The sequence below is a fragment of the Pseudonaja textilis genome, chromosome 4 (assembly GCF_049901715.1).
Source record: "Pseudonaja textilis isolate UNSWEBS1 chromosome 4, rPseTex1.2, whole genome shotgun sequence".
Taxonomy (NCBI): Eukaryota; Metazoa; Chordata; class Lepidosauria; order Squamata; family Elapidae; genus Pseudonaja; species Pseudonaja textilis.
The window spans coordinates 13277894-13299431 of record NC_141993.1 but is presented as its reverse complement, the minus strand read 5'-3'; positions in this window follow the sequence as shown (position 1 = coordinate 13299431).

Genomic DNA, 21538 nt, shown 5'->3' with positions numbered 1-21538 from the left:
TACATACAATGAGAACCAAATACAAGACAGACAGTATTGAGTTACTGCTGAATGTAACAGTTAATAAATACAGCCAATTTAAATCTCACCAGCAATGCTCTATGTGTGGGGAGGATTCTTCTTTGTGCTTCTACCTTCTCCAAATGTTAAAGGAAATGGAGTCTGGCTTCCCAGGTTGCACTTGTTTGAGAGTGCGAGCTGATGAGTAAATGGGTGGGGTCAGCTTCAAACAATATACTTGGTATTTGTCCTTCCAGCCACTAGGTGGGGCTAGAGAGCAACAACAGTATATAAAAGTTATATGCTGGGGCATGAAGGGACCTTTTGCCTCCAGATAATTATTTCGCGGTGGGAACTCCACCGGTACTTGGACCTGTCTGTTCTTTGTCTAGCTGTCCTCAGAAAAATGTATTAACTTCCTTTTGCTGAAAAAAATATTCCTTTTATTTTATTATTTTCTTTAAAGGACCAAATGAAGACCAATGAGATCCATTTTACAGAAACAGAATAGAATAGAATTCTTTATTGGCCAAATGTGATTGGAAAGGAATTTGTCTTTTGTGCATATGCTCTCAGTGTACATAAGAAAAAAAATAAAATACATTCATCAAGAATCATAAGATACAACACTTAGTGATAAGTGTTACAGAAATAGAAACACGAGACAACACAAAGCTTTTATTCAGAGCTGTGAGGAAGGATGGACACCTCTTAGCAACATCCAAAGGTCACTTCATTTTTCCAAATAATGTGCAGGGCCCTGTTTCATGTTTATTTCACATCAAATAACTCCGTTCCAGTTGTTCCTTGTGATAAACCTGCTGACTTGGGCAATAGGAAGATGAGAGAAGGAGGGAGGGAGGAAGAGGGGGAGGAAGAGAAGGAAGCGGCAAGAGACTTATAGCCTCTTTGGATCCTCCCTGGTACTTTTGGCAGGAGAAAACACAAGGCACTTTGACTGCACAGGGGGCAGAGGTGGGTATTCAGCAGGTTCTGACCGGTTCTGGAGAACCGGTAGCAGAAATTTTGGTAGTTGGGAGAACCGGCAAATCCCACCTCTGACTGGCCCCACCGCCCCCATCTCTTCTCTGCCTCCCATTGAGTCCCAGCTGGTGGGCTGGGTCTCCTTTGGTTGCCCTGCACAGGAGAACAGAGCTGCAAAGCAGGTTAGTGGGGTGGGGAGGGAATGGGGATTTTGCAGTGTCCTTTCCCTGTCATGCCCACCAAGCCATGCCACACCCACCAAGCTACACACACAGAACCAGTAATAAAATTTTTTGAATCCCCCCCACTGACGGGGAGGCGGGGGGGCAGGAATTCAAATGCAGTGAGGGTGGCAAGGCTTATCCAAGCCAGAAGAATATTTCATTTTTATACAAAAAATCTCATAGTGAGAATAAAAAAAATAAACCTGTGATATTAGGACAAATATAAAATGTTTGAAATGCCCAGCTGAGTGGGGCTGATCTTGAAAATCTAAGCTGAGCTGATCCTAATTAGAACTGGATAAGAGACAGCAGGAAAGCTCAAATTTGTAAGCTGCATTGGGCAATCCTCTCCTGTCCCCAAGATGATGGCTGGCTTGCTGCCAAGAAAACAACCTGGATCCGTCCGTGAAGACCCCCAAAGTCAATCTGAATTTACTCTATGTATCCTTGTCAACGACTCTTTGTCGGGCAGCAGGTTTGTGTGGCTGTGTACCCATCTACAAGGGCATTTTCATTAACACCATAGAAGTAGGAAGTTCTCCCATTTACTGAGAGCCTTTTCTACACAATGGTGATGTCCAGTTTGAAATTCTAATAGTATGATCTCAGTATTAATAAATTAAATATACTTTTCCATCTTGAATTGTTTTACCAAGTTGGAATAGAGCAGAGCAGAGCAGAACAGAATAGGAATTCTTTATTGGCCAAGGGTGATTGGACACACAAGGAATTTGTCTTGGTGCAAATGCTCTCAGTATACATAAAAGAAAAGATATATCCGTTAAGAGTCAAGAATCATAAGGTACAACACTTAATAATAGTCACAGGGTACAATAAGCAATCAAATCATACTATAAAACAGTCAATATAAAAAGATATTGTAAGGAGACAAGCAACAAAGTTACAGTCATAGTCATAAGTGGGAGGCGATGGGTGATAAGGAGTGATGAGAAGATTAATAGTAATAGTAGTGCAGATTTAGTAAATATTTGAACAGTGTTGAGGGAATTATTTGTTTAGCAGAGTGATGGCGTTCAGGAAAAAACTGTCCTTGTGTCTAGTTGTTCTGGTGTGCAGTGCTCTACAGCGTCGTTTGAGGGTAGGAGTTGAAACAGTTTATGTCTGGGATGTGAGGGGTCTGTAAATATTTTCACAGCCCCCTTTTTGACTTGTGCAGGATACAGGTCCTCCGTGGAAGGCAAGTTGGTAGCCATTGTTTTTTTCTGCAGTCCTAATTTTCCTCTGAAGTCTGTGTCTGTCCTGTTGGGTTGCATGGTATATGTCTAATATATAATATGATTCCTCCATTTTTTTTCATTTGTCCACAGTGATACATTTTTCCTTGAGACATTTATATTCTAGCCTTTTTTAAAAAAGGATCTCTTTAAGACATACGTGTTTTTTAAAATTTCCAAACATTAGAGTTTTGACTATTCAGTCTATCAATATTTGTTGGAAATAATTTGATCCATACTTATGTCCATTGTTAGTTGGTTTATGAAGAAAAAACTACTGCCTGACCAGGTTTTGATATTCTGTGTCATTTTTAGGCTGTTCTGTTACTGTTAATGGCTCAGTTATTTTACTGGCATTCTCTGCTGGATATAGAAAGGATTTGCTTACCACAAAGATCTCCAAACTATAAATGATCTTTCTTTTTTGGACAGTGAATATCACAAATCTCAAATCGCTTTTCTTTCTGAGCGGAACCGAAAGAACATCTGTAAAATCTCAGTTGTTGCTTCTCCAACTTTTAAAGGAATAAGTATTGGCCTTTTTAAATTCCAGTCTGCTTTTGAAATATGCAAACATAATGAGCATCTTACATGGTAAGTTTTTCTAAGTGCTGTCTATGAATTTATTTGGTAAATTTGAATTTCTAATGATTCCTCATCAAAATGATGAAAGTTTCATTTAATTAAAAATAAGGATATGCTTGAACATGCTAATGGACAGAAGAATTTCCCTGTTGATCAGGCTGAAGGCTTCATAGATTATGGTAGATTGCTGAGATCTACACAGGCAGCATCCATGAAAATTATCAGATGAGTGGGAACTGGCAGTATGGAATATGTTTAATATTTTTCTTAGTGACTTCCTTAAGTCACTAAGAAAAATATTAAATGTATTCTAGCCTGTCAGTTCCTACTCATCTCCTGAAGTTTTTGTCAGAACATATTCATGAACTGGAACAGAGCTTGGTAACAAGGTCAGCCAATGAATAGGCATAGCAACTAAGTCAGCCAATGAGGACTGTTTGGAAACTGAAACTGGAATTAGCCTAGGCTGGAAACTGAAAGTAAAAGTGGCCTAGGCATGGCTCTGTATTCAGCTCTGCAGCTCTGTGAAGCTCTGTGAGTCTGTCTATTGAAAATGAAACTGCTTCTCTCCTCTTGCTTTTCTGCTCAACTAAAGTGAAACTGGAAGTTCTCTCTGTTCTGCTCTGCTGAGAGTTACTTGCAACCTGTTTCTGTCTGGGTTTGCTCCATGTTGGAGAAATCTACAACTGGTTTGTAAAATCTACTTATTGTGTTTATAAAGATGTTAAATGAAGCACCAGCCATCTGTGTTTATTTTTCTGGAGCTGAATTCATGCTGCAAAAACTCTGACTAGTTTTCATGGACACATTTAAGAAATGTCGTTTGCTATGACCTTATTTGTGTGTGTGTGTGTGTGTGTGTGTGTGTGTGTGTGTGTGATTTCTCTCTTAGTTCCAGCCCTAGACTTTCCAAATTGTCCTCATCCAGGTGCTTCCTAGATCAACTGAGGTCAAATTGGTTCCAACAAAATCGGTTCCATCACACTGTAGAACACTTCAGAGGTTGACCTCTTCCTTCCAGTTCTCTTCATGTGAGTGGACCTCTCAGCCTTAAAGATTAAGGAGGTTCAGATATGCATGGATTTATTGGGTTGGTTTCTTGGGCCACCCACTGAGATCCCACTTATGTGGATGCAGAACAAAGGTGACAATGCAAATCAGCAAAAAATGGAGTAAAACAGCACATAACTAAAACTATAATAAAGTTGACAACAGGAATCGAAATAAAGCAATATTTCAAATGAAAACATGCTCCAAAGAATCGTGTGAATTGGCATCTCAGAGAGCAAGAAGGACAATTGGAAGTCATTCCAGGCTCCCCGAAATGACAGTAGGAAGTCAAGAAAAATTAAATCTTGCTTTGTGTTCCTTTATTCATAATTACCCATTTTCTACTTATGACTCTGGTCCTGGCCAATTCTGGCCAAAAAGCCAAGACAGACAATTCTTGTCCTCCATTGCAAAATGGCCCAATCTCCTTTCTCAATTGTGGTTCTTGCATAGTTTTTCTCTCTCTCCAGATGCCAAAAAGGAAATGAGAAATTCAGAGGTTTTTTTTTTCTTCTTCTTCATCCTACTTCAGAGCATACACTTTAACAGATTCTGTGGCTTCTAATAAATTCATAAAACTGCTTCTAAATATTTGTGTTCCCTTGAGAGGCTCTAAGATGATGAAGTAGAAGTGAATAAAATAAATGCATCAGAGGAGGGAAGGATTCTAATAGTCTCTTATATTTAGAGCAAGATAAACGGTGAGTCAAGGAGACAATTTTCATTAACTTTGGAAGTCTCATCTCACCCTTAAATTTCTTTGATATTTCCATTTTTAATGAGTGGTTACCTTGCTTAAATTTAATCAGCGCAATTCCTGTCAGACTCTGACATATTCAGCAGGATTATGGGCTGTTTCTGCCAAGTTAATTAACCCCAGAAGCCCAACAACCGCACCAAGTAAGGACAACAGCTCTAAAACACCTCCCCTCCCTCTACAGACCATACCTGGAGGTTCATTTCCCAAGAAAAGGACACTATACCCTAATGGAGCTGAATAGCCTCTTCCTGTAGTTTTGCATACTTGGAATAAATTCCACGAACCCAATTTCTGCATGAACTTGTGTAGACTTGCTCTGCAAAAGCAAGAAGAAAGAACACACTTGCATAATCGGCAGAAATCACAGCCGTCTGCCTCCCTTTGTGCAGACCTGCATTCAGAGAAAGATATTTGACATTATTTAAGGGGCTGGGCTGTCCATGTCTGGTGCAAAGATGAAAAAAGGAGGAAGGGAAGCCCAACGTGGCTTGGAGGCCCATCAATAAGTCAAGCCACAGTTTATCTCCACTAGAATGCAATGGCTACAATTTCCATGGAAATTATTGAAATTAAGTCCAATTTTGCCTGTATGAATAAACCAGTACATGCACATTTTATGCAATTATGCCCTTTATTTCAGAGTGTGTGCATGAGTGTATGTGACAGTCACTTAAACTGATAAAGAATTAGGCTTGTAAAACCAATGGGCAAGTATAGCCCAAACTATGATCTGATTTTTGAAAATGGATTTCTCCATACTGGAGCATAGAGCCCCAGGCTTTGTCCTGGCCACTGGCAGCCCCTTGTTCAGCCTTGACTTATCTCAGAAGCTAAGCAGGGTCAGCCTTGGCTGGATCTTGAAGGAGGACCACTTGAGGCTCCCAGAATTCTTGGCAAGGCTGGGAATTGGAAAACAACAATAACACCACCACCACCACCACCTTCTACTGAATTGAATTATGAACTTTAACTGGAATCCTTGCAGTGCTTGGGAAAGGTGAGTCGGCGCATCTGAGGATGCCATTAAAAGGTCTGAAAAGTGCAGGGAATTTTGCCTTTAGCTCCTGGCCCACAAAACTCATTTCATAAAACTAAGGCTCACCGCTGTTCCCGGAGAAACAGTAGCTTTCATGTTTGCACGTACATATAATTACTGTTTCATTCCGCAGATACGTTATTTACGTCTCTGCTAATTGATGTTGAAAGTTCAACTACCTGAAACACAAAGGTGAGTGCAGTGGTTGTTCAGCCAGAGGAGCTGGGCTCAGGCAGAAACAACATTGCAAAGTGTGTGGAAGGCAACCCTTTGTTGTGGTGGCTGCTGCTTTCTATCAGCCGACTGGCAAGGCAAGCGCTCTCGGCAAAGCGGGCCTGTGCCAAGCAGTTCTGTGGGCCTGGCTTAGTGGGCGTGGCAGGGGAAGGTTACCGCAAAATCCCCATGCCCTCCCCACCTGCTTTCCAGCTCCCTTCTCCTGTGCAGGGCAACTAAAGGAGACCCAGGCGACCAGCTGGAACTCCATGGGAGGCAGAGAAGAAATGGGGGGGGCTGATGGGGCCAGTCAGAAGTGGGATTTGCCGGTTCTCCGAACTATTCAAAATTTCCGCTACCCGTTCTCTGGAGCCGGTCAGAACCGGCGGAATACCACCTCTAGTGCCAGGACTGCCGTGTATGCACCAAAAAAGTTCTGATGACAACGGGAAGCCCAGTTTTCTGTGCCTCTTTGCTGCCAGCCTCTGGCTGTCCTGAATATTGCAGCCCAGATACGGCAGCCCTTGACCTCCATACTTTCAACAGTTGATGTAAGACTTTATGATTGTGCCAAGAGAAGCAGCTCCAACTGAAGTTAGATGTTCTCAGCACTGGCTGCACTGCATTTACCCACCCCCCAAATAGGTTCGCTCCCTCTCTCTTGATGTTCCAGAAGTCCCCAGGGCCGGGCTGTGTCTGGGATGCTCCTGTGTTTTCATGCAGCAAGTATGAAAGAAGAGCAGCTGGCTAATGGTTAGAGCAAGCTCCTCTTTTCCTTAGCTCAGCAGGTAGTACCCATTGTCGGGTGGTTGCAATTGCTGGGAGGATCTGGGTGTAATGGAGATGGAAGGAGGAGGCACCTGGTCTCTTCGGTAAATCACGCCTTGGACACGCGTGTTCAAATCAACCCTACAGAGAAATGCCAGTCAATAGTCAGGATGATGAGTAGAGCTTCTCCTAAACTGCACAGTCCAGAGGTCAGATGTTGTGGTTGTGGTTGTTCTGCCATTAGGGCTTAACCTACCGTAACAGTTTCTCATGTCAGTTCTCTGAAAATATCCATCTGTTCACAGAGAGGAATTCAAGTTTCTCTGTTGAAGGTTTTAACTGATCCCATTTACAGTACTAATATAATTCCTCCTGCTAGGAAGGTATAGAGTAGCACAGAAATAGTAACATTATATATTGCTATTATCTTTGTGAATAAGCCAAGTCTGGCCGGCACACACCTTTTATTTCCTAGTCTGTTCTTTTCTTCTTTTCTTTTCCTTTCACTATTCTTGTTGCATCAATTACTCTTAACAATATTCTGTTCCTCACATGACATTGTGCAAGACAGTAAGACAGATTTTTTTTTAAAAAAAGAAAAATCTGCAAAAAGTTAATGTTTAATGGCTCGCTCGGGAATGTTGCTTGATGTTTACACTTCCTTTGACTAACCTAATTTATAGAGTGAATTAAGGTTATATAAGACTCGGGCTTGGCAAATTAGTTACTAGTACTTGTTGCCCAGAAAGTATTATGTTCTTCAGCGCAGCCTGCCTCTGGACGAACCGTTTCAATTCTGAGCTCTGCTCTCTCTACCCCCCGACCCCCCAGGAGCGTTAATGCCCTTCCGAGCTGCGTCTGCAAGCAATTTTGTGATGCCGCCTGTTACACCTTGAGCAAAAATGGAGGCCGGAAGGAGAGGGCTGCGTAGGCACCCGGGTGGGTCCCTGTGCACGGAGGACAGGCCACCTTTCAACAAGGAAGCAATTAAGCGGCTTCTCCTGGACAGAAATCTGGGTGGAGCGGAAATGATCCCACAACCCTGTGAAATTGGGGGAAGGGGCTGCCCATGTTGCTCCGCTTGGGAAGCAGAAAAGGCCAAAGTGACTCCTAGAGGGAACCCCACTTTGAAACAAGACAATATCTGACTTCAGTTCACATGGAGTAAGAATTTATCAGGACCACTGCATATACGGATGTTATTGTTTACACATATTTTTGTGCCATAACATGGAGGGTTGGAAGTAGATCTGAAACTGAGCACAGGACTTGGCGCAATTGGAACTCGGATCCGCAGCAGCTGCTACTGTCCCTCAAATGTGCAAATGCTCGGAGCTGCACCCTGCGATGCCGCTGCCCGTGCGCCTCTTCCCCTTAAGGCCAACCCCCTTCAAGCTCGGTTTAAAGCCCCCAACTCAGTGGTGGCACCACTGGAGGAGGAGCTGAGGCCTTGTCCAAGCACCCCAGTCCAGGGGTGACCCAGGTGGGTTTCTTCACCTCCGCCCAAAGGGGAGTTGCCAACTCAGCAGCGGAAGAGGCCGTGGGTGGCTCACCAGGTCAGGGCAAGACCTGCGAGGAAGACCCCCCCCCCCCACGAATGTGTCTTTTCTGCACACGGGGGGGGGTGGGGGATGAGCTTTGGCACCCCTGGTTTGATTTCCACCAAGAAAGGATTGAAGGAAGAATCTGCACAAACACAAAGGACCAGTGGTGGGATTCAACCGGAGTGACAACCGGTTCAGCGAGCGTGCTCTGCATTGGAAAAGTGCCCATTTTCACCTCTAGAACGTTCCTTCTGCTGCAGCCGCCATGAGTAGAACAGCTGAGGTGTGGCAACCTGCTGTGCCGCGCAAATCAGCTGGGCTGCAAAACACGGAACTATAGGACAGACTAGCACAGGGGCGGGTGGGCGGAGCCAACTAATTGTCGTAACAACCAGTTCACCTGAACTGGTCCGGACCGGCAGAATCCCATCCCTGCAAATGACCTTATGAAGATCAAATACAGTCCTCCATTTTAGCTGATCCTTTGTGCTTCGGAGTAATCCTTTTTTTTTTGCTGCAACTGGGACTTCCCTTCTGCCCAGTCCTGAGAGGTGGTTACAAGGAAGCAGCTTTTGAGGTGGAACGTGAAGGACCACGTGGCTCCTAGCAGGCACCCATGGAGGCGAAGGGAAGGGCCGTCTCTTCCCCTATAATAAGCCCTGTCAAGATTCAGGTTCTGGGTTTGGAAACCCTTGGGTCAACTCATAAAACATTTCTATGGCCTTTTTAGAGTTGCCAACAGAAAGGGAGAGTGGATTTTAAAAAACAACCCCGTTGACTCTAATATGGGCATATATGCAGCCCTCTCCTCCCGGCCTCCATTTTTGCTCAAGGTGTACCAGGCAGCATCGGAGAATTTCAGGAACTTTTAGCAAACCTAAGAACAAAATGTTAGCAGGGATAAACTGCATACCTGGAGGACTGCATCAAACTTGTTCCCAAATTTGTAAAGCGCTGCTGCCAATATCCAAACCCTTTGATAGCCGAAAGGTTTCCAAACAGACAAGAAATTCAGAACCCGATAGAACAACGGGTGGGGGCTGGGGGTCTTTTGTTTCATACAGCTCGTCTGTTTACCAGAAATGCTACTTTGCAGATTTTTACAATTAACATTCCTGCCATGTATGCAACTCTGGGATGAAGCTAATAAATTCTTTCAAGCTCACATGCAGCTTATTTTTTTTTCCCCTAACCATTTAATGTTGATTGTGGACTGTAACATTCCCCAGGGTCCCCCTCTGACTTCCTTCTCAAAATTTAGATCTTATCTGTCATTGTGCCCTCCCCCCTCCCAGAAACGCCTCTGGGTCAACATCTCAGTAACACATTAATTTTAGGTTGTGAGAAGCATCATGTAGAATATTTTGGTTTGGCATATGAGAAGCCTGTTATAATGCTACAAGTACATCCCTACTAGGGATGGGGAGGGGGAAATCAAAGCCAATTGTGGTTTATGGAAAGTATTAGTGTTCTAAACAGTCCTCTGTGATAAATGCAGATGGGGGTGAAAACGCTCCAAACGTACATTTAAAAAAAGATTATTCATGTTTTAAGGCTTCAAATGCAAAGTGGCTTAGCATTTAGTGCCTAATAATAGACGATGGCTATCACATTTCCAACCTTTATTTCAACCATCTTTGAAGTCCAGCCATATAAAGTCTGTTTGTAGAACCACAGGAAAGTTAAAGCAAATATGACGGGTGATTCATCGAAGCAGGAATTTGCAATGAAATACAGGCTGAGAGGGGGGGGCAGGGGAGGCCCTCAGTCTCTATCAAAGGAAATGAAATGTTTGCAATATTTTCCAGTTGATAAGTTTATTAAAGCATTTTAGAATTATGTAGCTTGAACACTGCTGACATAAACAATCTTTGACCCGAAGCAGATTATATTAGACTCTGCGGGGAGGCAGAATTAGAGGGGGGAGAGGAGGGGGAAGAGGCTTCCTAGATTTAAGGGGGAAAAAAATGCCAGAAGGTCATGGCGACCCCTAATTGACTGCACCAGAGCGGAAATTTTTACTGGGGGAAGTAGACGCAATCCTGTGTTTGCTGCTGCCCAGGCTGGGGGCGCTTTAAGCTGGCTTTGTTTGGGCCAGGATCCCTGGTTCAGTGCAAAGCATTCTGGGAAATCCTGCAGGACCTCCTTATGGACCTGCCATGTCCGGAGAGGGTCACCAAATCTCCCCCACCTCCTGGCACAAGGCACCTAGCATGGAGGGGAGATGGGCAGGGTTTGTGGTCCCCAGGTGTCCCTGTCCGAAGGAATCCCAGGAGGAGGATGGGCTGAGAGAACAGCCTTGCGAAGAAAGATCCCCCCTCTCTTCCATCCCCAGGTCCTTGGGGAAGGATCTCTCCCTCTCTCCCTCTCTCTCTCTCTCTCACCAGATCTTGTACTGCTGAGCTGCAGTTGCAAAAGAAATTAATTTGTTGCTTGTTATTACACATTGGCAAGCTTTCTGCTGCAAGAATGTAAGCAATCTTTCTTTGTTTTCCAGATTTAGTTAATCTGGCAGTTAAAATACTTTGGAAACATTTTAATGACTTATCTGGAAAAGTAGCTTTGGTGTTTTTCAAAAGAAAAGCTTAGCCCTGTATGCCAGGGGAAGATAAAAGATAGAAGTGTTTGTTCTAAGCGATACTATTCATTTAGAGATCATAATGTAACCCAACCCAAGCAATTATTCTGCAAAGAAAAAGAGAAATCTGCTTATAGTGTTCTTTGATACAGTCTTGTAAAACACACAACACACACACACACACACACACACACACACACACACACACACACACACACACACACACACACACACACACAGGGTATCAATCCATTATGGCAAGGGCTTAGAGAAGTGCAGGCTGTTTTTATTAGAGCCGAATCCTGTTTTGCATAAAAAAAGTGGCCTGTTTGAAATCAAGAACACATTTCCATTAATAGGACTTGGACAAAGTAAAATAAAATCTCATTAAGATGATGTAAGTACATACGACAATGAAATCTCTGTAGCTAACTTTGGCTTAGCAATTTACAGCCAAGTCCCCACATGAAGGAAAACAACAAGAGTTTTACACCAAGTTGTCTTGTGTCTTGGGCATTTTTAAAAGGCCTGCAATGAAAGCCGTTGTCAGGAGTATCTGAGGGGGGAGGAAGAGGAAGAGGAGGTGGAGGGAGAGTGGGGTGGGCTCCGAGGGGAGGAAAGGATTAAACTTGGAAAACTAACTGGGATCCCAGGTTTTTTCTTATTCTTTTTCTGGCAAGGGTAGCAGGAGATAGAGTAGATTAGAACTACATTTTTGCATTCATACAAACATGTTTTGTTCTGGAGCCTGCTCTATAATCATCCTGCCCATTTCAAGGGACTTTCCACTAGCAAGCAACTGACAACAAGGTTTTGGATTACACGGCAATTTAGGAATGCATTAAAAACCAAGCAGTTAATATAATAAAGTGTAGTGCTAACCCTTGTGAACTTTAGAACAAAACAAAAAGTGCAATTTCAAAAACTTGTTTTATTTAATGCTTACTGGCTTAGCCAAATATTTCAGTTTACTCAGGCTGTGTGTGTGTGTGTGTGTGCGCGCGCCTGCATATTTAAAAGATCTTTGATGTCTTTCTTGTTAGATTAGTCATTAAAAGAAAAGGTATTGATGGCTCTTGATCATACAGTGGATTTTATGACTAATCAGCCTCGGTAGTTGCTATATTTTCTTCCAAAATGAAACTTTAATATTCTTTTGACCTTACATAATCTCCCCTCCTCTTTCAGAACAGTTACACAAGCTACTTATTAAGTATTACAAACAGCATATTCTTAATTTACACCTAATCAAGTGAAGCAAGAGGTTTGCTTTCCATTATCTGGCAACGTTCACAGAAGGAAGCAAGTTGAGCTGGTCTAGAAGTAAACACTCTTCGGTCCAAAGTGTGTATAGGATTACAGCACAATTATCAGGGAATAATTGAGACACCACATCAGGGCAGCAACCACATCCTCACTGGAGGGGCAGCAAAGTGATATAGAAAAACTCCAAGTCTTTGCTGCCATCTAGTGGCTGCTTGGAGTTTTACAATTCAAATTTGGTACCCCACCAAGCAAGTTCCTTTCACTGAGGATCAAGAGATTAATCAAGGTGAACTCAATTAGCTTGTGTTTGCGCATTAAGTTTTTTAAAAAAATATTTAATTTGGATGTTACCTGACTCTAACTCAGAGGTCTCCAAACTTGGCAACTTTAAGACTTGTGGACTTCAGTTAATTAAATTAAAGGTGTAAATTAAAGTTGCCAAGTTTGGAGACCCCTGATCTAACTGATTCTAGGTGGCTCACAACCATAAATATCAGAAAAACAGAAAATACATATTAACCGTAACAAATTCAAAAATAACCACAAAATGATCACCAGATGGCAACCTAACAATAGAATCACAAATATCACATACAGAGGAGTCCCTTTTACCCTAAGCCATGGGTCTGGGTAAATAGCCAGGTCTTTTTAGACTGTCATCAGGGCAAGAGCTGCACAGATCTAGGGGTGACCTCATTCCAGGGGGCAGGTGCCACACACTCTTCATTTTAATTGATTCAATTAATTAATATGAATAATCAGGCTGCATCTTAGAGAACACTGGCCTGATTTTTTTAAAGTTCCATCTCCTCTATGAATTAATATAACAAGCATAAAATGGTAAAATATGGCCAAACCCTTGTTTTGCTGGTTAGATTGGGTTATTGTTATGTGGCATAGCAACGCCAGATGCAGCCCTTTAATGCAAGACTGAATTTCCTTTCTTGGATCTCGGGGGGCGGGGTGGTGGTGTCAGCCAAAGCAGAGGTCCCCAAACTTGTCAACTTTAAGACTTGTGGACTTCAACTCCCAGAATTCTCCAGCGAGCATAGAATTCTGGGAGTTAAAGTCCACAAGTCTTAAAGTTGACAAGTTTGGAGGCCTCTGAGCCAAAGGAAGATCGTCCAGGCAGGACACATGGACTGAGTTCTGTCGTCTTGCAGAAGCTGAAGTTTTCCAACTTTCTGTGCCCCTTCTGAGCATTGCAGCCTTCCCTAATCACAGGCCTCTCCATCAAGCAGTAGTGCAAACCCCGGAACTCCTGGTGGACACAGCCATCCCTGAGATGCCTGTAGGGTCTTGAACGACCAAGAAACCAAGCTTTTCCCAGAAGTCCCTGAAGGGGCTGGCAAGACAGGCTGGAAGAAGTGCTTCCTAAGCGCTTTGCCCCGCAAATGCAACCAAAGAATTATCTTTTCTAGTGACCGGATGATATGCACAACGGTTCACCTTGCACAAAGTTAGCCTGCTAATCAAGGCTTCCTGAAATGTTCGTAAGAAAATATAAGCCCCGGCCTAAAATGGAGCAGATTGTGGCAGGAAGACCTTGTCCACATGTGCTTTTGGACCTACCAACAGGCATCCGGGTTAGTTTTCTTAAATTGTCTCAGGAGGGAGGCAGAAAGGCTGGACAAGAGATGCGGAACCAGGAGACGGAGCAGTGGCTGACTTCTCTGGCATTAGCCATTTGGAAAGGGGGAGGGGCTTGTCCAAGACAGCCAGGCAAACCCTCAACTCCCCCTCCCAGATTATGGCTGAAGGGGTTCCACCTGCCCTGGGATCTGGGACACCTGGAGGGAACTGGCCATTGTGCTCCTCCAGGATGGGGCTGTAGACCTCAGCACAGCCAGCTGGATTACACAGATGAAACTTGAAAAATTAGAATATCATGCAAAAGTTCATTTATTTCAGTCATGCAACTTAAAAGGTGAACCTAATATATGAGGTAGACTCATTACATGCAAAGCAAGTCAGTTCAAGCCATGATGTGTCATAATTGGGATGATTATGGCTTACAGCTCATGAAAACCCCAAATCCACAATCTCAGAAAATTAGAATATTGTGAAAAAGTTCAATATTCTAGGCTCAAAGTGTCCCACTCTAATCAGCTAATGAAGCCATAACACCTGCAAAGGGTTCCTGAGCCTATAAATGGTCTCTCAGTCTGGTTCAGCAGGAAGCACAATCATGGGAAAGACTGCTGACCTGACAGTTGTGCAGAAAACCATCACTGACACCCTCCATAAGGAGGGAAAGCCTCAAAAGGTAATTGCAAAAGAAGTTGGATGTTCCCAAAGTGTTGTATCAAAGCACATTAATAGAAAGTTATGTGGAAGGGAAAAGTGTGGAAGAAAAAGGTGCACAAGCAGCAGGGATGACCGCAGCCTGGAGAGGATTGTCAGGCAAAGGCCATTCAAAAGTGTTGGGGACTTTCACAAGAAGTGGACGGATCCTGGACATGGGCTTCAAATGTCGTATTCCTCTTGTCAAGCTGCTCCTGAACAACAAATGTCAGAAGCATCTTACTTGGGCTAAAGAAAAACAGACCTGGTCTGTTGCTCAGTGGTCCAAAGTCCTCTTTTCTGATGAGAGCAACTTTTGCATCTCATTTGGAAACCAAAGACCCAGAGTCTGGAGGAAGAATGGAGAGGCACACACTGCAAGATGCTTGAAGTCCAGTGTGAAGTTTCCACAGTCTGTGTTGATTTGGGGAGCCATGTCATCTGCTGGTGTTGGTCCACTGTGCTTTATTAAGTCCAGGGTCAACACAGTCATCTACCAGGAGATTTTGGAGCACTTCATGCTTCCTTCCACAGATGAGCTTTATGGGGATGATGACTTCATTTTCCAGCAAGACTTGGCACCTGCCCACACTGCCAAAAGCACCAAAACCTGGTTCAATGACCATGGGATTACTGTGCTTGACTGGCCAGCAAACTCGCCTGACCTGAACCCCATAGAGAATCTATAGGGCATTGCCAAGAGAAAGATGAGAGACATGAGACCGAACAATGCAGAAGAGCTGAAGGCCGCTATTGAAGCATCCTGGTCTTCCATGACACCCCAGCAGTGCCACAGGCTGATAGCTTCCATGCCACGCCGCATTGGGGCAGTCATTGCTGCAAAAGGGGCCCAAACCAAGTACTGAGTACATATGCATGTTTATACTTTTCAGAGATCCAATATTGTTCTATGTACAATCCTTGTTTTATTGATTGCATGTAATATTCTAATTTTCTGAGATTGTGGATTTGGGGTTTTTATGGGCTGTAAGCCATAATCATCACAATTATGACCCATCACGGCTTGAACTATCTTGCTTTGCATGTCATGAGTCTATCTCAAATATTAGGTTCACCTTTTAAGTTGCATTACTGAAATAAATGAACTTTTGCACGACGTTCTAATTTTTCGAGTTTCACCTGTAAACAGGGAGGGCAGAGCATGAGCCCTTGGTGGCCCCAGAGGGAAAACTGATTTCATCTGTGACCCCTGCTATTTGGAGGTATTGAGGTTCCACTAGTTCACCATTAACCTTCTGCAGGGAAAATTGACCATTTTCTCTAGGAATCCACTAATTGGCTCCTTTGCCTTTTCCAGATGATTTTTGCCATTTTAAGATGGGTGGAAAAAAAAAGAGAGAGATTTCAATCATTCCCTACTCAGTTCCCCATGCATGATAAATTAGGAGCAAAGACCCGATGAAATCGGTAAAAGACACGAAAGCTTGAAAGCCTCTTTTTTTTTTCTGGACCAGCAGAGCAAGAACTGAAAAGAGTGGGGCACCCAAGTGTTCTCCCTGCAAGCAGAGGATTGGCAAAACACATCTGTGGACAAACTCGCCCAGCCCCACCCGCCACCGAGGACCTGCCCCACCCCAGTCGCCCCCAACCTCATCTCAGGCCCTTTTCTTGCCAAACCGTCTTCAGTCTTAGGGCTGAAAAATAAAGGCTGCAGACGTAGATTAGGGAATAACAGCCGGCAACAATTCCCAGCAATATCTTCACCAAGATCTAAACATCTGGTACATGATGTTATTACTTGCTTTTTTTTTTTGTTGGTTAAAGTAATAATAAAAATAACTCTACAGTAAAAAAAGGATCTACCCATCCCCACTTAGCTAAATAAATCTGCCTCGTTTTTAGAAAAGATTTATTCCAATCCAGCATTTTTGTGGATATTTAATTAAACATCTGAAACAACTTATGTCGGACTATTTAGAGACAAAGTTGTTTTTTATCCTGTTTACACATGTAACGTTGCTGGGGTCTTGCATTTTTTCTTACTATTTGGGGAGGGGGGGAACCCACATAGCTTTTCCTGTAAGCATTTTGTTTCTGTTTCTTTTCTTTTTTTAAAGAAAATGAGCCACAGAGACTTCAGATCAGTTCAGGTACCCTCAAATCACCGTGGAAAGATTTGATCCGGGTGATTTCTGAGAGGTGATGGGGTTGGCAAACCGCTTCCCTCAACCTGAGGCATCTTGGGCCCAATGCCAACGGACTCAAAGAGGATCTTCAGGGCGGGTCATGGGGTGTCAAAGCCTGAAAAAGGAAAAAGAAACACCTCTGCCCTGGACATTCCTCACTGAACAGGTAAGAGAACAGCCTCCTGTCATTTCATAGGGTGCCCCGCAAAGAAAACTACAAGAGCTAAATTGGGATTCTGAAGTAAAAACAATCCAGCTTCTGAGATATTTGCTTCTTTCAATAAATCTGGTGAAAAGAATTCGAGCTTGAGCTGAGTGTCCATTCTTCCTCTGTCGCCTTCACCTTGCAAGCCGAGGGCCGCCATTTTGGCCAGGCTTCCATTTTGTTTTCTGATGAACCACAAATTTGGACAGGGCTTGCTGAAACTCCACACTCCAGGAAACAGGCCGCCGAGTTAAGGCTCCTCAGCTGCATCGGCACTGTAGTTTTGTATTATATCTGTCTACCAGCCCAGGTCCATTCAGATCTTGGTAGACCCCGTAGACCAGGGTCGCTCCCCTACCCAGGTTATTGCGCTGGTCAAAGGAAGGGAAGGCCGGGAAGATCTGGTGAGCCTGTGTCTGCTTGAAACACTCAGTGTTTCAGAATCACTGATCATCTACTTACTGTAAGACAGGAAACAAATGCTTTACATTAAAAAAAAAACACCATAAAAATATTTTTTTTTAAAAAAAACTCTAGCTCTCATCTTTAAAACTAAGCTGCCTTTTCTCACCTCAGTCCCTTTTGCGAAAGCTCTCAATGCCCAGAGCTTGGAGAAGGGTGGAGGATGGATATTTTCAGCGAGAAAGGGGAAAAAAACAAACAAACCAGCAGCCTTTCACCAAATCCATCTGGGCTGTTCCTTCTCTCAATTCAACCGGCAACGTTCAAAAGAGGAGTCTGAGGTTTGTTAAAAGATTGGTATAAAGCTCTCCTCGACTTCTCACCTGTGGAATGGTTTCTTTACAAGATCCCAGCATTCAAACGAAAGAAAGGCCATTGTGTGGTCTGTAACAATAGCACGAGGGGAGCCAATGAGAGGCCTGGGTCTACAAAAAACACGAAGGCATCACACAACTGCCAGAACTAAACGACACTTTCAACACGACAAAGCCTTCTTGGCATCACATCTGAAAACAAGCTCGAAGTATGCTTGTCGATAGGAATAAAGCGCGAAGAATATCCGTACCATCAAAGTACAAGTGGAATCTGCTCTTCTTCAAACCTGACCTAACAAGCTCAACCCAAAGGAAGAGGCTGCTGTTTTCTCTGGAAGCAGACGGGCGGCCAGCTGCACCCAGGGACCCCCTGAAGCAAAGGGGGAAAAGAGGGCTGTGGCTCCCTTTCTGACTCTGGGGCCTGAAGGACACCCCAAGACAGACGGTCAGGCCTGGGTGGAGACCGCCTGAGTCTCTGTGGGTGCAGCTCTATCACTGGGAAGCTGCAGGACCCCGTAAGCTGGACCTTTGTCTCCGGGCGAATGCATTGGGGGGGCCTGGGACGGGATGGGACAAGTAAGCTTAGGCAAGACCCAGGACAATATTCTTAACTCTTCCCTCCAAATGTTTCCTTCTGACCTTAATTCTTGTCTCTCTGACAAGAACTAAGATGTAGGGATAATGAGCCCTGGTGGTGCAGTGGCCAGAGTGCAGTACTGCGGGACACTTCTGCTGACTGCCGGCTGGCTGCAATTTGGCAGTTCGAATCCCAACAGGCTCAAGGTTGACTCAGCCTTCCATCCTTCCATGGTTAGTAAAATGAGGACCCAGATTGTTGGGGGCCAGAGGCTGACTCTGTAAACCGCTTAGAGAGGGCTGTAAAGCACTGTGAGGCGGTATATAAGTCTAAGTGCTATTGCTATAAAACAGTGGGAAACTGCAGGTAGAAAAATACAATGCATGGAGTTAAAAATGCAACACAGAAAGTAGGCGGGTGGTGGGTTTGTGCAATAAAAGTCTAACCAGAAGCATCTGAGATAAGTAACGGGTCGTGGTAAATCATCTACACCAGGGGTCTCCAACCTTGGCCACGTTAAGCCTGGAGGACTTCAACTCCCAGAATTCCCCAGCCAGCTGGCTGGGGAATTCTGGGAGTTGAAGTCCTCCAGGCTTAACGTGGCCAAGGTTGGAGACCCCTGATCTACACTCTCTGTATGAGAGATCCTCCATGACAATCTTGACAGTATTGCAGAAACACTGGGATCCTATTGATAGATGTATTTAGCTTCCCCGCCGCCTTTCACTCTTTAATGGCGGGGGCTTCAGCTACTGGGGGAGTTCTCTTGCGTTTTGTCCTGGTGAGAAAACTTTTGGCTAAAACAAAAGTAACCGTCCTGCCCGGCATTGAAAGACACTGTTCCAAATGCCTTCTTAAAAGAACAAGTTGAACGGAAGCACGCACAGACAATCTCTCTCTTTCTCTCTCTCTTAAGCATCAGTTTAAAGCTTTCGTAAATTGATTACACTCCCAAATAAATCAATCCAGGCTCAAAGGCCAATTATGAATACAGTATTTCGAATAACCCGTCTCATATTCAGGGGGAAAAACAAACCCTGACTGAATGTGTTCCAAGAAGCCGGATGCTGGTAATTAAGTGGTAGAGTGACACAGTTTCCAGTTGGATCCCCAAGGGGGAAGATATCAATGGAGTAATCCAGGAGATATTTACACCAAATGGAAACCTTTTCTGGATTCTTCAAAAGCACTGAGCAATCAAACTCAGTTGTCTACACTTCATCGGCACTCAAGAAGCCGTTGGGCTCCAAAACCTGTTTTGGTTCAGCGGACAGGCCCGGAGTGACACCCTGATCACCACTGCAGCAGACATACACAAGGAGGAGGAGAGTGGTAGGTTGGGGGGGGGGGGCAGGGGGGGAGGAGATATCCTTGGCCTTCTTTAGTCCCTCCTTCCAGTTTCAGGCCACTTCATGAAGTCATCCTCTCCACCTGCCCCTGGATCTGCCAAAGCCAGAGGCTCTTGGAGCTTCTGGCAAGGAAAAACAAGCGCCTTCTCTTAGAAACGGCGGGTCCAGAAGTTCACGCCAGGGGATGAGCTGTCCCTCTTCCCACCGTTGGCATATGGGAGGAACCTCCTGGCTCTAAACAGGCTACGAACTTATCCAAAATATCTGTACCTGATGTAGATATGATGCAGGTTTAATCTATTCAGCACAAACTGAAAACCAGGAAGAGCCAATTAACATCTGGGCTGACTCACCTTGGCTATCCAATATCAAAACCGACTTTCAAAGGCTGAGATAAGAGGCAAAGGATCCCAGATTGAGATAAGAGGCAAAGGACTCCCTCTCTCTTGACAGAGACCAGGATTGGCCAAACAAATGAACCCTGATCCTCAGTGGAGTAGGGGAGAAAAAATGTCTCCATGATTCTACAGAGCTTGACCACACCCCTTGCCTGGTCTCCCTTCATCCAAGGTACAGATTCCCCGCATTGTCAATGTTTCTGGTATGAAAGAAGTGATGATAGTCTTTTGATAGTCTTTTTCCACATTTCCCCCTAAATTGCTATTATGTTCCCTTTTCATGCGTGATGACCAGAACTGTACACAATATGTCACGGAAGGATGTGGGGCATTACAGAACTGGAAGCTTTATTTTCAATATCTTTCCAAATCTTCTCTAGAATTTGTCACAGCTGGGAAAGGAAACAACCTGAAAGCACCACTATTGGCTTCCTAGCAGGACCCAACAATATTTGGCTAATTACGGACTACCCGGCTCCCACCAGGCTCTATGTGAAGACAGGCTTTTCTGTCCCCAAAAGCCCATCATTTTACATCTATTTGAAGCACATTTGCCGTTTGTCTGAGCATTTGCTCATCTTAAGAGATGCTTCTTCAGGGCTGGTCACTGAATATAGTTTGTGTCATCTCCAAATTTGGTCAGTTCATTTCTTACCCCAAGTTGAGATCACCATGAACAAGTTTAAAGGCAGTAATCCCTCCAAGCAGAAAATTGCACATTTATTCCCACTGATTTCTCTTTTTCTCTTTTTTTTAACCAATTAGCAACCATTAAAATGACAGACCCCTTCCCTCACAACTGTAAGTTTTGGTGAGGAAAACTTTAAGCAAAGATTGTTTAAAAGGAAAATTCGATATTCAAGAGTCAGGTGGGCACCCCCAACATGCGTCCATTTGGTACTCACAGACAAACAGACAAACAAACACACAACCCCAAACCCTCCAGACAGGCAGGATTCTCTTTTGAGGAAGCCATGCTAATTTTCTGGCTCCCTTGATCATCATTTCTATCAATCTGCCTGGAACAGGCCTTCAGCTAACCAGCTCACCATTTTCTGGCTCTCCCCTGGGTTTCTTTTTTAAAATGTTCAGTTGAATTGTCAAAATTGCAGCAGTGCAAGGAGGTATTGCAAACAGCCCTGCTTGGACTGGATTACACGCAGCAGGGCTTTCCAACCTTGGCAACTTTAAGACTTGTGGACTTCAACTCCCGGAATTCTGGAAGTTGAAGTCCACAAGTCTTAAAGTTGCTAAGGTTGGAGAGCCCTGACATGAAGAAATGTTCTGCCTGGTATTTGTTCCAAATTTGTGAGAGACCCTCCCTCTGCAGACAACTGCCAAATTCCCCACCACCCTTGTGCAAATTAGTTTATTATGGTGGGGGGGTGGAGGGTCAAGGAGGCTTGGGAAAAATGGTTAATATGATCCGCATCATGTGTCTGGCAGCAGAAGGGATTGAAAACATTTCCCTGGAACACAATCAAGGAACCAAATTCTTCTCTCTTAAGTAGCCTGATAAAGCTTGACTTAAATATTATGCTCCAGGGAAGATCACGAATC